At 37.9% G+C, this 13,549-nt stretch overlaps 1 protein-coding gene across 6 annotated transcripts in view; it reads left to right on the top strand.

Moving 5' to 3' along the window:
* Positions 1–13,549, top strand: part of EPS8 (EGFR pathway substrate 8, signaling adaptor) — a 141,465-nt gene that overhangs the window by 22,110 nt on the left and 105,806 nt on the right. The gene's annotated exons all lie outside the window — the stretch shown is intronic.

The following is a 13,549-nucleotide window of genomic DNA, read 5'->3' as shown; positions in this document are numbered from 1 at the left end:
TCCAAAAAACGAAGCTCACAGTCAGCTTTCTGCCTTTACTGGGGGCAGAGGAGAGGGTGTTATTGTGCATGTCCGCAGTTCTTTTTTCTTCTCTTTTATGATCTTTGATAGTTGGGAATGGGGTGATATTTTACGTAGTTGTAATTAGAAGTCTGTTGTTGATGCTTTGCATCTCAGTCCTGACTTGAACGCAAAAGACAATTCAGCTGGGTAGAACAGGTACAATTTATACCCCCAGGACACTGATTGAGAATAACTGTATAAGGCATAGATATTTCCCCTTCATCATGCAAATTTAGAGGGAAGCATTTGCCCAGCCCCCTCCTTGTTCAGCAGTCTTGCTTAACCTGGAACATAAAGGACTGAAACGTGGGGTTTGTAACAGCTTACAAAGGGGAAGAATAAGTAGTACAGGCTCTTTAATATTAATCTTTTCTTCCTTGCTGGGTACAAGCTAAGCAGAGAGCTCCTGCATCTGCTGCTGTCTCCTAGTGCTTATGCTGGGAAGTGCTCAGCTGGGCTTCATGGCTCGGATGTGAAGTTCTCTGTTGGGCTGTGACAGAGGAATGTGATTTTTTTGATTTTTTTTTTTTTTTTTTTTTCCCCAGTCCTGGTTTTGCAAGGAAATTCACAGTGAAAAATAATACTGGAAACAGTCAAATCACAAAGGATTTGCAGATTTCTTAAAAACAATATACCAAGCTAAAGTTAGATTTTTAGGAACTGTCTAAGGATTGATACATGGGGAAATTACTACTTTTGTGTCTGGCTAGAGGACTGCCAGCTTTCACACTGTCAAGAAGAATCCACATGTAACTGGAAGAACACATAATCATGTCTCACTGGAACTTAAAAATATGATTACAGGGCTGACAGGCTCTTTGTTGTATCAGCATTGTGTGGTTGTAGCGCAAACAAAAATGCGCTTCAAGTACCTAGAAAAGAATTAGACTGAAAAATGTCATGTTTTTAATTCTGTAAATTGTTATGTCTTTGAGTAAGTCTTGTATGCAAAACATTTTTAATTCCCTCAGGAAGGCAGGTGATTAAACATAATATTCTCATTTTCCTGTTGCTGCAGTATTTTTGCAGCTCAGTAATAAGCATTTACTTTTTTTTTTTAATCTATCTGTACCCACTGTGTTTGGTTTTGCCCGCTGGAAGCAGTCTTCACTTCTGGCAGTTTCATGTAAATCAGTAGCATTTTGGGGACAAAGCCTCGCCGTACTATTGCTACTCACTGCAAGACCAGAGAGGAGGTATTTTAATTCCCATCTGTGTGTTGACAACACTGTGGTCAAAACTTTTCTTTCTTGGTCTCCTCAGCGGCCATTCCACCATTGCCAGTATTGGTATAAATAATGAGTCTTTAAAAAATGAACCAAGTGACTTAAACTCCCATTTCTATAAATATAGCATCTTCCTGCCTCGTTTTCCCAAGAGAATTTGTTCTGATGTTGTTTGCTCTACAGACTGTGGAGTATATTAATCTCACTACTTTCACAAGGATAAATTGTGGGATCTTGTGAAGTCACTGGCCCAGCATCTCTACTAAGCAAATATTTGCCTGGTTAATTTATGAATATTATACACGATAAAGCTATTACAGACAAGTGCTTAGGTGTTTTTACACTGTAGGTGGAACATGTCATGTCTCAGTGCAACAGCTACCTGAGTCTCCCATAGAAGAAGATAATGCACACAAAGTACTTTATCTTTGTTCTGCTGCTGTACTTGAAGTCATCATGCATCTACTTTAATTTCCTATAAGAAAGTATTTAGAACTTCAAAATCCTGGCCTGAGCATCATTCTTCTGAAGTAAATTAATAAATAGGCATGTAGCCTTGCCATCTCATGGTTGGTTGAGGTCCTGAGGCAACGTTTAGTGTAACAGAATAAGCAGTGCTCCAGTTAACACAGTCATCTCTTATACAGAAAGATGCATTTATGCCTTTCAAGACAAAGAACCTTTTCACTGTACATCCAGCTATTATTCTGTTAATTCTTTGTGGAGAATTGCCATATCTTTGTTTTCCTTTAGGTGAGGAAAGAGTTTAGCATGTTCTCACTGAAGAGCCCAGAGTTTGAAGCTAGAACACTTACATGAGGATTAGCTCTTTTAAGGACTTGAGGGTCCCCATAGGGTTGCCTGAAGCCTGTTAATCAAAGATTGAATTCTCAGCTTAATATATTAGTTATGTTTGTTCAATTCCTAGAGGGCCAGTAAATCAAATTAATCTTAATAAAATTTAAGCATGTAATAGGAGTGGCAAAAAAAAAAAAAAAGAAAATTGTAATATTGTAGAGTTTAAAGCTTGAAAGGATCATTAGACAAGTAGACCATTGGTTTTTCTGGTTAAAATGTAAATACATTTTAAACTCACATTTCTATAAATACAGTTGAACTTAATCATTTTCAGACTCAAGTTAGACTTTCATTAATATGCTGACTACTGTCCTTTTGTCTTCATGGGAAGAGTATTTTTCAGACCAGTAGGTTGAAAGCTCATTTGACAAGCCTGTCTTGTCATGCTAAGCCTGTATATTGTTTTGATCAAATTTGAAAATGTAATAGTAGTATTAATATTTAGAAACAAAATTCCTATAGTGAATGTTTCCATACGCTAGAAGGGGGCAAAACTAAAAGTGGTAAAGATGGTAGTCACTTATATGTGTGGTTTTTGTATGTATTCTTAATATTCCATTTAAATCCTGGGCTAGGAATCATTAAACGTGTGAGACCATTCAGAATTACTGAATGTCCTGAGGATGTCTGCATTTTAACAAAAAATACATCAGTTTTGCATCTCCAGGTCTATTGATTGTTTCTGAGGAAAATTGCTCTTTTGATTTAAATCCAATAGAAACTTTTTAAAAATACTTGTCTTCATCAGGCCAATATTGCCCTCTTTCAAAACAACAAGGCATCCCTCCACTTTAGGTTCTGAAGGGCATATTTAGTGTTCTTTCATATCTCTTCTTTTTATGTCTTGTAAGAAAATTTGTGCTCAAATAGACATCACCAGAGGTTTTTTGGTTTGGTTTGTTGTTTGTTGAGTGTTTTGGTTGTTTTTTTTTTTTTTTTTCATTACATTAGATTTCAGTGCTCCAGAGCTGTGAAAGACACTGTTAGCTTTGGTCTTTCTTCTACAAACACCCTAGTGAAAAGCTGTCACTTACTTCTCCTTGGCCCGTTTCTTCATCTAGTTTTAAAACAATTCCTACAAGTTTGCAGGAAGTTTTTGCACACAGGGTGTTCTTGGTGTAAACCACTGACATAATTTATGTATTTCATAGGTTTGTGTCCTAAGTGGGGAACCTGAAGTATGTGGTTTATGTTTGGGGTTTTTTTTTTTGGCATGGCATGACATTGACAGCAGTGTTTGAGCCTCCTGGGAGATGAAACTGTTTCCTGTGGAGTATGATCTTGATGCTTCAAAAGGTTTCTCTGTCTTCTTTTCCCTGTGCATCTCCCATGTGCATCCTTTCTTTATTTTAGCAGTGTTTGTTTCATCCTGGCAAACAGAGGGAAACCGTGGATTTATTATTAAACTCTAATAAGGGTGCACAAATTGTTTTGAAGTTAAAGACAAACAACACTGCTTGGGCTATGTAAATAATGCAGTGGGTTACCTGACATACTGGAGAGGCTTCTCGAGTTTCTCACCTCATCATCTCCTGCAAACAATTGGTAAAGGTCAGCTGCCAGTTAGGCTGGTAACTGTTACTTTCTCCATTAGGCTTAAAAAGGGGTGTCTCTCTTCTCTGGTTTTTGTAATGTTCCAAAGAAATGACACTTCCTGGGAAATTTAATAAAATTTTCCTCTTTGCTTTAATGTGTTTTGCTGTGATAGAGGTTGAGAGGTTTGCTGAGTACCCAGCTGCTCTCCTTGCTTTTGGTAGACTTCTGAGCAGGTCACTGAGTACAATTCTGTGAATAACTTATGCTGTGGTTTATTAGATTATCTAATAAATTGCAATGATACAGATATTAACATTTAATTAAAATCCCAACATACACAGCCATTCTGTATTTGCAGGCAAACCTTTGTATTTAGTGAGAGTTTGAGACTGGGCCCTTGCTGGCTTGGTCACAGTTTCACCCACTTCAACTGGGCTGTGTTCTTGCTTCTACTAGCAGAAGAATCTGGTTTCCTTACTGCCAAACAGGAAGCTTCAGTTTGGGATATGTTTGTTGTCCTCTGCAGATCTTGAGGCTGCAGAATTGTCCTACTCCATGGGATATGTTGCCAGGTTTCTGCTCTGTGGAAGGAGAGAGATGCCAAGGAAGAGAAGAAATGAAAAGTGTGTTTAGGAGCTTCATGGATTTGCACTAAACCTTCTTTGAACACAGCAAAAGCTGTTTCCTTTTGTTCCAAGCTTGGTAATACACGTGTAAAATGTGTTTTGTGGTACCTGCGTTGTCAACTTTTCCATTACAACATCCTATCTTTTCTATTTTGGCCCTGAGTTTATTGCTGCATGCAAAGATGTGGCATAACCTCTTTCAGCCTACAGTAAACAGTATTTTAGACACATTTTTCTTGAATTTGTTTACCAATTTGGGGTTTTGTTTTGTTTTTTTGGTTCAGCACCATAAATGTGATATTTTATGGCCACAATTGCAAGTCTAAAAGTAGCTTTGAATGCATAAAATAACAAGGTGATGAACATTATTTTAAATTATAAGAGCAGATTTCTGCTTTTATTTATCTATTTTACCCAGTAGAATTCTGGGGGTAAGATTAAAATGATGAAACATTGGATTAGGAATTGTTTGTTCAGCAGGATTTTATGTCTGAGTGTGTTAAGCATTGGTAATGATAATACATGACTTTGCAGCGAACAAAACCAAACACAATTAAAAAACTTTGTTGATATTGGCAAGGCAAAATGTTAGGCATTAATGGGCTGGCTTTCCTCTAGCTTTCATGTTTTTTGCTTCTGGATGGGATGCACAAAAGTCCCTTTTGGTCATTTGATCTTTAATGTCCTTATTCTGGCTGTGTGGCTTCAAATTTGACTAGCCGTGTTGCTTTAGGTTTTTGTGTTTTGGTCATAACTGCCAGGCAAAAATACAAGGGGTACGCAGACAGGTTAATATAGAGCCAGGGAAAAGTGTCCATGTAACCATGGTGTTTTGGGCTGCTTTTTTCAGTTTGCAGGAAGGTTGAGCTTTTTGCCTGTTTGTTTTTATGTATGATCAGTTAGCACAGTATTAGGCTTTTTTTGTTTGTGGTGTAAATCTTACTCTTGGTCTAAAATGAATGTTAATTTGACTTTTTTACTTATGTGCCACACTGCAGAAGCAGCTCCTTACCAGCAAGACAAATAAAAACACAGATGACATGATTTAAGAAAGTCAAAAAGAAACTGGGATCAGATCAAGGACTAACACTCTTATTCCAAAATTATAAAACAGAGGAGGAGAGTGCTAAGAGAAGTTGGAAGGTTTTTAAACATGAGGATTTCCTTTTTGTATACCCTTAACTTGTAGAAGGGCATTACTTCAAGATGTTACTGAAAACATTCACTTTTAATAGGCTTCAATAAAAGAAACATTATCAAGAAAGCCTTCATAGAGGTAAGTGGTGGGATTTGTTGTTCTTTTTAAGAAGTGTGACCTTTTAGAAAGCTGATTCCTAGCTCAGGCTTGGGAGTAGCTGGGTAGAAATTGATTAAAGGAATATTAATTTATAGTTGTCCATTTTAGGGCTCCCTGTGCATGCTTGGTCATCATTGGTACCAGTCATCAGCACCTACAGGAAATGGAGCTAGGGGACATTGTCCTACAGCAAAGGAACTGTAATGTTTGTTATTCTTATGTAGGATCTGAGGAGGATATTTAGCTCAAGGTCTCTAGAAATCCTTGCCTTTCAGAGTGTCATGAGCCTCTGTCCTGGCCAGAGTCCTGCTCCAGACTGGATTGCTCCTCGTAATGTGTGTTAGTGCAGTAGGAACTAGCAATAGAAGTAGTAAAGTGGTAGTGATAAGTAGTATAAAAATATGTTTTGTTGTTTGAATCTGGTTTTTATAGGAATTAGTAGTTATGCTCTATTTGGAGCATTGCAGATTCTTTTGAAGGAATAGAGTGACCCCATGCAAATTGCCATGTTGTCATTGTTACAGAGTAGGCAGACTATTAGGTTCCTGATTTTTTTTTTTGACAAAATAACATACTGCTTTTTTCGTCAGACTTGATAGTTGGCCTGAAAACAGGTTTGCTTCTTTTTTTTCCCCCAGCTGCGTTAGTAGACTAATGAAAGCTATTACAAACCTTGCTTTTCATAATTGCATTGATTTTTAGGATGATTTAACTTGGAACGTGATACAATGAAGCACATTAAATTCTGATAAATTCATGAAGTAGAGGTCATACAGAAAATAACAATAAGTTCAAAGACTGTGGTCAGTACCAATGATGGAGTAGAAGAAAAAAGGTTATTAGGTGCTGAGGTGAGCAGAAGCTTTATTACCGTGATGGGCAAGTTCAAGAGACTGGAAAACATCACTTACAGTGCAATGCTTTGAACCCAGTGAACTAGATGAACTCTTAACATGAGTGATTCTAATTAGGATAAATTTAAAGGCATGGGTAAGAAATGGTGTTTGAGGAAAATGAGGAGATGAACTGAAAATTGTGGTATCCACTTGTCTCGATACTGCACCTATTTGTGATTCCCGGGGAAAGGATAGTATGTACTGATGAAGAGTATCTGGGTCTATTATTGAGTATGAACTATGTGACTTGATGTGCTTGAGTGTGGAAAAAATTATATGAGCTTGATACAAGTTTTAGGTGTTTCAGAGGCCATGTCTGTGGTGTGCTCTGTCTTCTTTTGAGATAAAAATTTCATGAATCCAAGTTTTGATATAGGTTGGAAGTAACTTCTGGTTACGTCATGATGGGGAATCTCCCCATGCTCCTCAGCTACAAACAGAAAGTTATTGGCACTAAAACTGATTTATTACTATAGGCTGTGCTTAAAATAACTTTTATTACCGTAGTGGCCATAGTGTGGTGAAATTCTGTAGGTGTATTGATGTTGAAACCTCTGTGCTCTTCTTTGTAGAAGTGATTTCAAAAGGCTGCCTGATTTTTGTGCTTTCCTTGATAAACAGAAAAGAATCACGATCTTTCTGATGACAGAGTTTTGCAGTGTTGTAGCAGAATTAGGAAGAGTCAGGTTCAGGAAGGGCTAATAACTGCTCAGTTTTAAATTTATACTGGTCTGAGAGAAATGTTCAGTCATTCACTTTTTGGCCATGAGTCGTCTTCTTAACTATCTAATTACTGCTCCTTTGTGCTGCTTCCCCATCCTTGTCCTTGTGAAGGGGTTCCCTTTTTTCCAGCTTCCTTCCTCCACATCACTAGAAGTCTCATAAGACATATGGGCTATAATAATTTTACAGAAGGCAAGATTAGCAAATTTTCTAAACAAGTTTCTTTATTTGTTAAATTTCAGTATTAAAATTGGACATTTTGTATAGTGCAGTTTGCCTTTCTGAAAAAATAAGAGGAACCTGACTTTTCAGGCTACAGTGGGACAGTTGCTTGGATTATTACAGCTCTCATTTTACAAGAGGGCTAGAGAAGGAAGGAGTTGATAGCAAGCAGCTGGAAAAGTTCATTTTCTTCACTACTGAGGACAGTGGACGTTTTGGTAGGTTCTAGTACTGAGGTATGCAAAGGATGGATGTTGTTTTACCACAGTCCGTGCATATCCTCTTTGTTTTCCTGTTTGAGTGGAATGTCATCTGTTTTTTTTTTTTTTCCCTTTGCTGAACAGGAAAATTGAGCAAAAATGGTCAGCTAGAAGAACTAGCACAGTTACTTCTCACAGTCTAGTTTCTGCTGCTCTGAGCATCTGTGGCAAACAACATCCCCTTCTAAGCCAGCAGTAGGATGAAAGAAAATGAAATAAATGAAATGTCTTTGGGTGGTGCAGAGGGAATGCAAACTATCTGCATGGTGAACAGGGATACGATGGCTGTTTTTACCACAAGGTAGTATCTGGAATTTAAAATGCTCTTCAAGTCACATAGAACTCCCTTCAGAGCGACTGGAAAGACACCTTCCCCTTCTCATGCCCCCTGCTTCTTTCCAAAAAACAAATTGTTTTTCTTACTGCTTTTTCCGATACCATATGTCATGCTTCCCACACATCTTTAAAGCTACATCAGTCCTTGTCAAAGGTCTGAGAGTCAATGTAGTTTTCAAGAGTGCTCACGATCTCACAATCTCCTTTCGTGGGAGCAGACGGGGAATTTATGGTTGAGCCACTAACATCCATGTGTCTGTTCCCCACAGCGATACCCTCTATGCACATCCTTGTAAAGTCTATAACAGTATTTGAATACAGTAATCTAATCTTCCTGAATAATATGCTGCTCTCGGTTTTGTTTGCTTACCACATGCATGTATCTGAAGAGAGGGATCTGTCCTCTGTAGCCCTAACAAGAAATCCCAAGTCTGTTGAAATGTAAGACCAACCATCTTTTGACTTCAGAAAGGCAGAAACTTAACCATGTGAGTCTTTTTTAATAATCTCTCTTTACTTCAATTTAAAAAAGAATACTTCTAGGAATGCTACCAAGGTATGCCTCTGACAGGGAGTCTAAGGGTTTATATATGAATATATTTGCCAGTATAACTTTTATGCGCTCAAGTTTAGAAGTGAATCCAAGTTGAATATATGAAAACAACTTTTATAAAAACTGAGACTAATATAATTTGTTTCCTATTTCAAAATAAAACAAAATTAAAATGGTACCGATAGGTTTTCAAATGAATAAACCTGATCCTTGCAGAGCTTGAAACCTAAACATCGTGGCAGGAGGAATCTAAAACAGATTTCATTGTTCACCCTGCAAGAAGTTGAAGCCAGGAAAAAGGCAAATGTAAACAAGGAAACAGTGACAAGTAAATAGCCACTGATCTAACAGCTGTTAAAAAACCAAGTCGGACATTAATGTACAGAACCAAGGAAGGTATAAACATTCAAAGGGCAGTAATAATAGGAAAAAAAAACCTGATAGCAGTTTTGAACTTCTGTGACAATGAGGATGGACAACTTTTCAACATCTGACTCAGATTTAGGAAACTTTGTATCAGTATAAGTAACATGAAATATATTTTGCAGTTTTATTGTCTTTCCAGTAGGTTTCTGTCTTTTTTGATATCCTTCCCAGTTCTGGAGGGTATTTTATCAGTCTGTTTAGAATGACTCTTCTACAGTGAGTTTGTAGTGCAGCATATTGAAATTATATTGTTAAATACAATCTTTTAAGAAGTGTCTGACTTGTATATGATTTGTGTGGACGTTTCTGTCTCGGCATTCTGCCCATTTCAGGCAAAGTGAGGCGGCATCTCGCCCATGAGACTGTGAAAAGAGATGGGCATTTGTGTGGCAAATAGGACAAATATGCCTATGGAACATTGATAGGAAAAACTGTGCTTCTAGTGGTTCTGGAAGTAGTTTTGCATTGTATGTTTTGTTAAATGAGGATTTCTGTTAGTCAAGAAACTTTCACAAATGTACGTGTAAACTGGACTGTCATAGTTAGACATAAATGGGGTTTTTTTGGGGCTCAGTGTCCTCACGTAGGGTAGAGGGTGTATATAATTGTATTTATTTTAAATCCATTACTATTTCTAAACAGGGTTTATAAAAACATCACACTAAACGATATGTTGTCTCTTTTGACCTCGCCACTAATGCTTTTCTCTTTGCCTTGCAAAGAAGCTTTTCCCTATGGAATTAACCATCAACTCCTGAAATGCAAAAGGAAATAAAAGCCAAGCTGAAGTTGTTTGGGTGTTTGTTGGTTTGTGGGTTTTTGGTTTTTTTTTTTTGTGATAGTGGGTTGTGTTTAGTTTGTTTTTTTCCTAGAAGACGTATATGACTGATTTAGGAACAAAATATTATGTTTGATAAACTGGTATTTGATGACTTCAGGTTCTTTTCTCTGTGCTTCTTGACGACCTCAAGGTCCTGCATCTCTTATCTCCACATTCTCAAACCCTGCTGGTATGCATCAAGAGACTAGCATTAAAAAAAAAAAAAAAAAAAAAAAGAGTTGATTACAGCTGCTTAGAATTCTGTGGGGAAAAAAAAATGATTGTAAAAACATGGTCCAAAGAACCACCTTCCAGTCTATTATTACTAATTTCACAGAGCAGCAGTGGTTCTAGATCTGTTCAGGTGGCCAGTTCCACTCACTTTGAAAGGTGTGACTGTGCTTTTTCAAGACAAGGCTATGCCAAATTAATTGAAGGTTTTGGTATTTTTTTCTTACTAAGTAAGTCTCGCTGGGCCGCACTTACTTGGATTAAATAGAAGCAAAAATAAAACTCACATTGGTTCAGGAAGTTTATTTTGTGGCTTTTTGGATGAGAACATTCTGTCCCTTCTTTGCAAAACCAATACAAACAATCTCTTGGCACAGACGCTATTCTTTGTAGATACCTTACTTTAAATTATCCCTCTGTTATTTTGCAAGATTAAGTATCGCAGTTCCTATTTCCTGAATAAATTCTGCCTTGAATTGTGCTTTCACTTTGTAAGTCACATCTGCAGAGGTAGTTGGGCAGTATAATTAAATCTTTTAAACTCTATTTGAGATCTGTTGATGATAAATAGTAATAGAAATGGTGATTATAAATTGTAGGATAGTAGATGCTGTTTATCAAGTAGCATTTATTCAGAAGTGGTTATATCTCATTGTAGAAATGATGGTGTAAATATGGGTTGTATGATTGTGGTGTTACTTAAAAAAGGCTGTAGAAGTACGGAGTAGTAGTAAAACATCCAGAACTGTGAGGGACTCTTTTTATTGATAGTTGAGGAATTGTCTGTGAGTTTTATAGAGAGATGTTCTTTTCCCTTTTGCGCTTTTTTTTTTTTTTTTTTTTAAGGATATTATTAAGCTACTCTAAAAGAATAGTGAGGACAGTGCATTTCATGTGCTTATATTAGGCATTTCTCCTAATGTGAGAATCTGGCATGAGCTGCTGGAATAGCAAATAAGAGCAGGGAAACAAATGTGTGCTGTGCAACCTTAATCAAACAGGGAGCAATCTCTAGTGCCCTCTTTAGATAATATATTCAGTGGAACCAATTAGGGGAGGATCTTAAGTAATGTTGATAGGTTATTGGACTGATTCTTCAAGTGGCTGTAACTCCTACTGATTTGGGCTCTTACTAGAAGGGAGATGAAAGAAATCTTGTACCTTGTAGGAGGCAGTCCTACTTGTAGTAAGCAGTATTCCCAGGGAGTGTTAAAAGCAGAACAAATCTCTGCTGTAACAGCTTTGAAGTGAGCTAAAGGTTTACACACATATTCAGATGCAATTTTTGAGAAAGAGCTAAGTTTTTTTTTTATTATAAAAACACACAAAAAACCCCAACCTTGTGAACTTTGCATTTCAATCCATTTAAATCCAAAGACTAAGGTGTTTTGATTGTCATGTCTCTTATCTTTCTACCAAAGACCTTTTCCTATAATTAAGAGGGCATCAATTTGTCTAATTGATGCCAAATCCAATCGAAGCCACCCACACAATTATTTCACCCTTCCCTCCCCCTCCCATCATTATCTGATATTTTGTTTGCACAGTCATTTTTCATTAACTGTATTCATGTCCAGGGCTGCAAACAGTAAAATCACATTAGCAAGGAGGAGCTCAGAGACTCATCAGTGGAACCTGTTTTTTCCTTTTCAGTTTTACACTGGCTTTCCGATAAGAATCCCCAAACCTGTCACAAATTTTGGAGATGAGGAGCTTGGAAACAATGAATGTGCTAGTGTTTGGTACTTTTTTCTCGTGTCAGAATTCTTTAGTTCTTCCATACTACTGAGAAAAACTAAATTCTGTGTAAGAAGCTACTGAGATCACAAGTTACTATTGGAAAAGAAAAGAGGTGTAGTCTGCCCTCTTTTTTTACATACATACATATACATATATATGTGTGCATATATGTACACATGCAGTCAAGCCTATTCCCCTGTCTTTATAGATGACCCTGTTTTATTTAGAGGTAACTTTTGAGCATGTCCTTTTTTCCTCTTTCTTCACGTGGCTGTGTTGGCCTCCCTGCCCTTTTGAGAGAGAAAGACTTACACACAAAGGTCTTGCTGTGGTTGCTCCTGAAGGCTTTTTGGTCTGTTGCTTTTTCAACGTTTAACCTTGGTTCCTCTGTGAAATCAGTGGCATCCCTCTCACAGTGACCCAGAGTATTGGCAAGCATTGGATGTGCTACTAACCATACCTGGCTTTTAGAGTGCTCCTCATCACCCGCACTTGTATTTTATCAAGAAGACTGTCACCTTTATCCTGTTTTGGAAGGGAGAAAATGGGCATGGAGGGGTAGAGGGTCTTGCCTAAGGCAAGTGAGCTGGGAAAGGCTGAGACTCATAGCTGGGAAATGAGGTATGGATGGAAGGCAGGCTGTGCTGCATTAATGTGCTGTGTCCATGTGTTATCCTTTCTTTAATGCGGGTTTCCTGGTCAGCAAATTATTAATTGCCTATCTCCCCATAAAATATTAGAATGTTAAGTTTTTGACAGAATTAGATTAACAGATAAACCACCACTATAATCCGGTCATATAGTAAGCAACTTGATACAGCTCAGTATATAAACTAGCTCAATATACTACTTCCTATATTAATATGCAACTACTGGATCAATTCAGATTGACCAAATTGAGCTATTGCTACTTGCCCTGTTACTGGATTGACTTGTTACTGCTTCTTCCTAATTCTAATTTTGTTCAAGTTGATCTGCATTTTTTAATTATTTTTAATTGGATTTATCATAAAATGGAAAAGATCACTGCAGGGCTGACCTGTAAGGGAGGGGGAATGGAACCTCTCGTAGAAGTCACAGAATTGGGATAATGTCAAAATGATGTCCCAAAGAGAGTAGCTCCTCAGAAAATTCAACTGTAAACAGGGCAGGTTTGGCAAAATTTGAAGGACTGGTCAGTGCCTGGGATGGTGCAGCTATGAAGCTGGAAGCGACTTATATGTGCAACCAGGTTAGAACAAAGTGTTGAATGTGACTGAAGAAATTAAATAGAAAAGAACTAAGCTTGTCCAAACTCTTGAATTTCGGATACAAAATTGAGGGGTGGCAAAAATTTGAGGAGAAAATGGGAGAACACCATAATTGTCTCTTTCTTCTGCCTCTTGTCTTAGTTTTCACCTTATTCTTCCTTTCCTGCATCCTCCTTCCCCAAGCACCCCATGGGCTCCAGCCCCCACTAGTTTGTGGGGAGTTTTTTGAGCTGTCCCCAGTTTCTCTCAATACAAACACGTTTTTTCCCATCTCTTTCCCATTTGGGCCACGTGGCTGCCTTGTGAGCTCAACCCTGGGCTGCTTGCCTCTTGGCCATGGCCAAGTGCTGGGAGTGCAGGGGCTGCATGGGCAAAGTTGCTTCCTGACAGGGGCAGGGGTGCGAGGTGAGGAAGGGGCTCTGCTCTCACCAATACCTCCATTCTTACGCTTGACCAGGCTTTTACAAAGTGTGTTTACGAACATGT

The sequence above is a fragment of the Strix aluco genome, chromosome 5 (assembly GCF_031877795.1).
Source record: "Strix aluco isolate bStrAlu1 chromosome 5, bStrAlu1.hap1, whole genome shotgun sequence".
NCBI classification, from domain to species: domain Eukaryota; kingdom Metazoa; phylum Chordata; class Aves; order Strigiformes; family Strigidae; genus Strix; species Strix aluco.
Note: the sequence above shows the minus strand (reverse complement) of the source record. Positions and strands in the feature narration are given on the sequence as shown.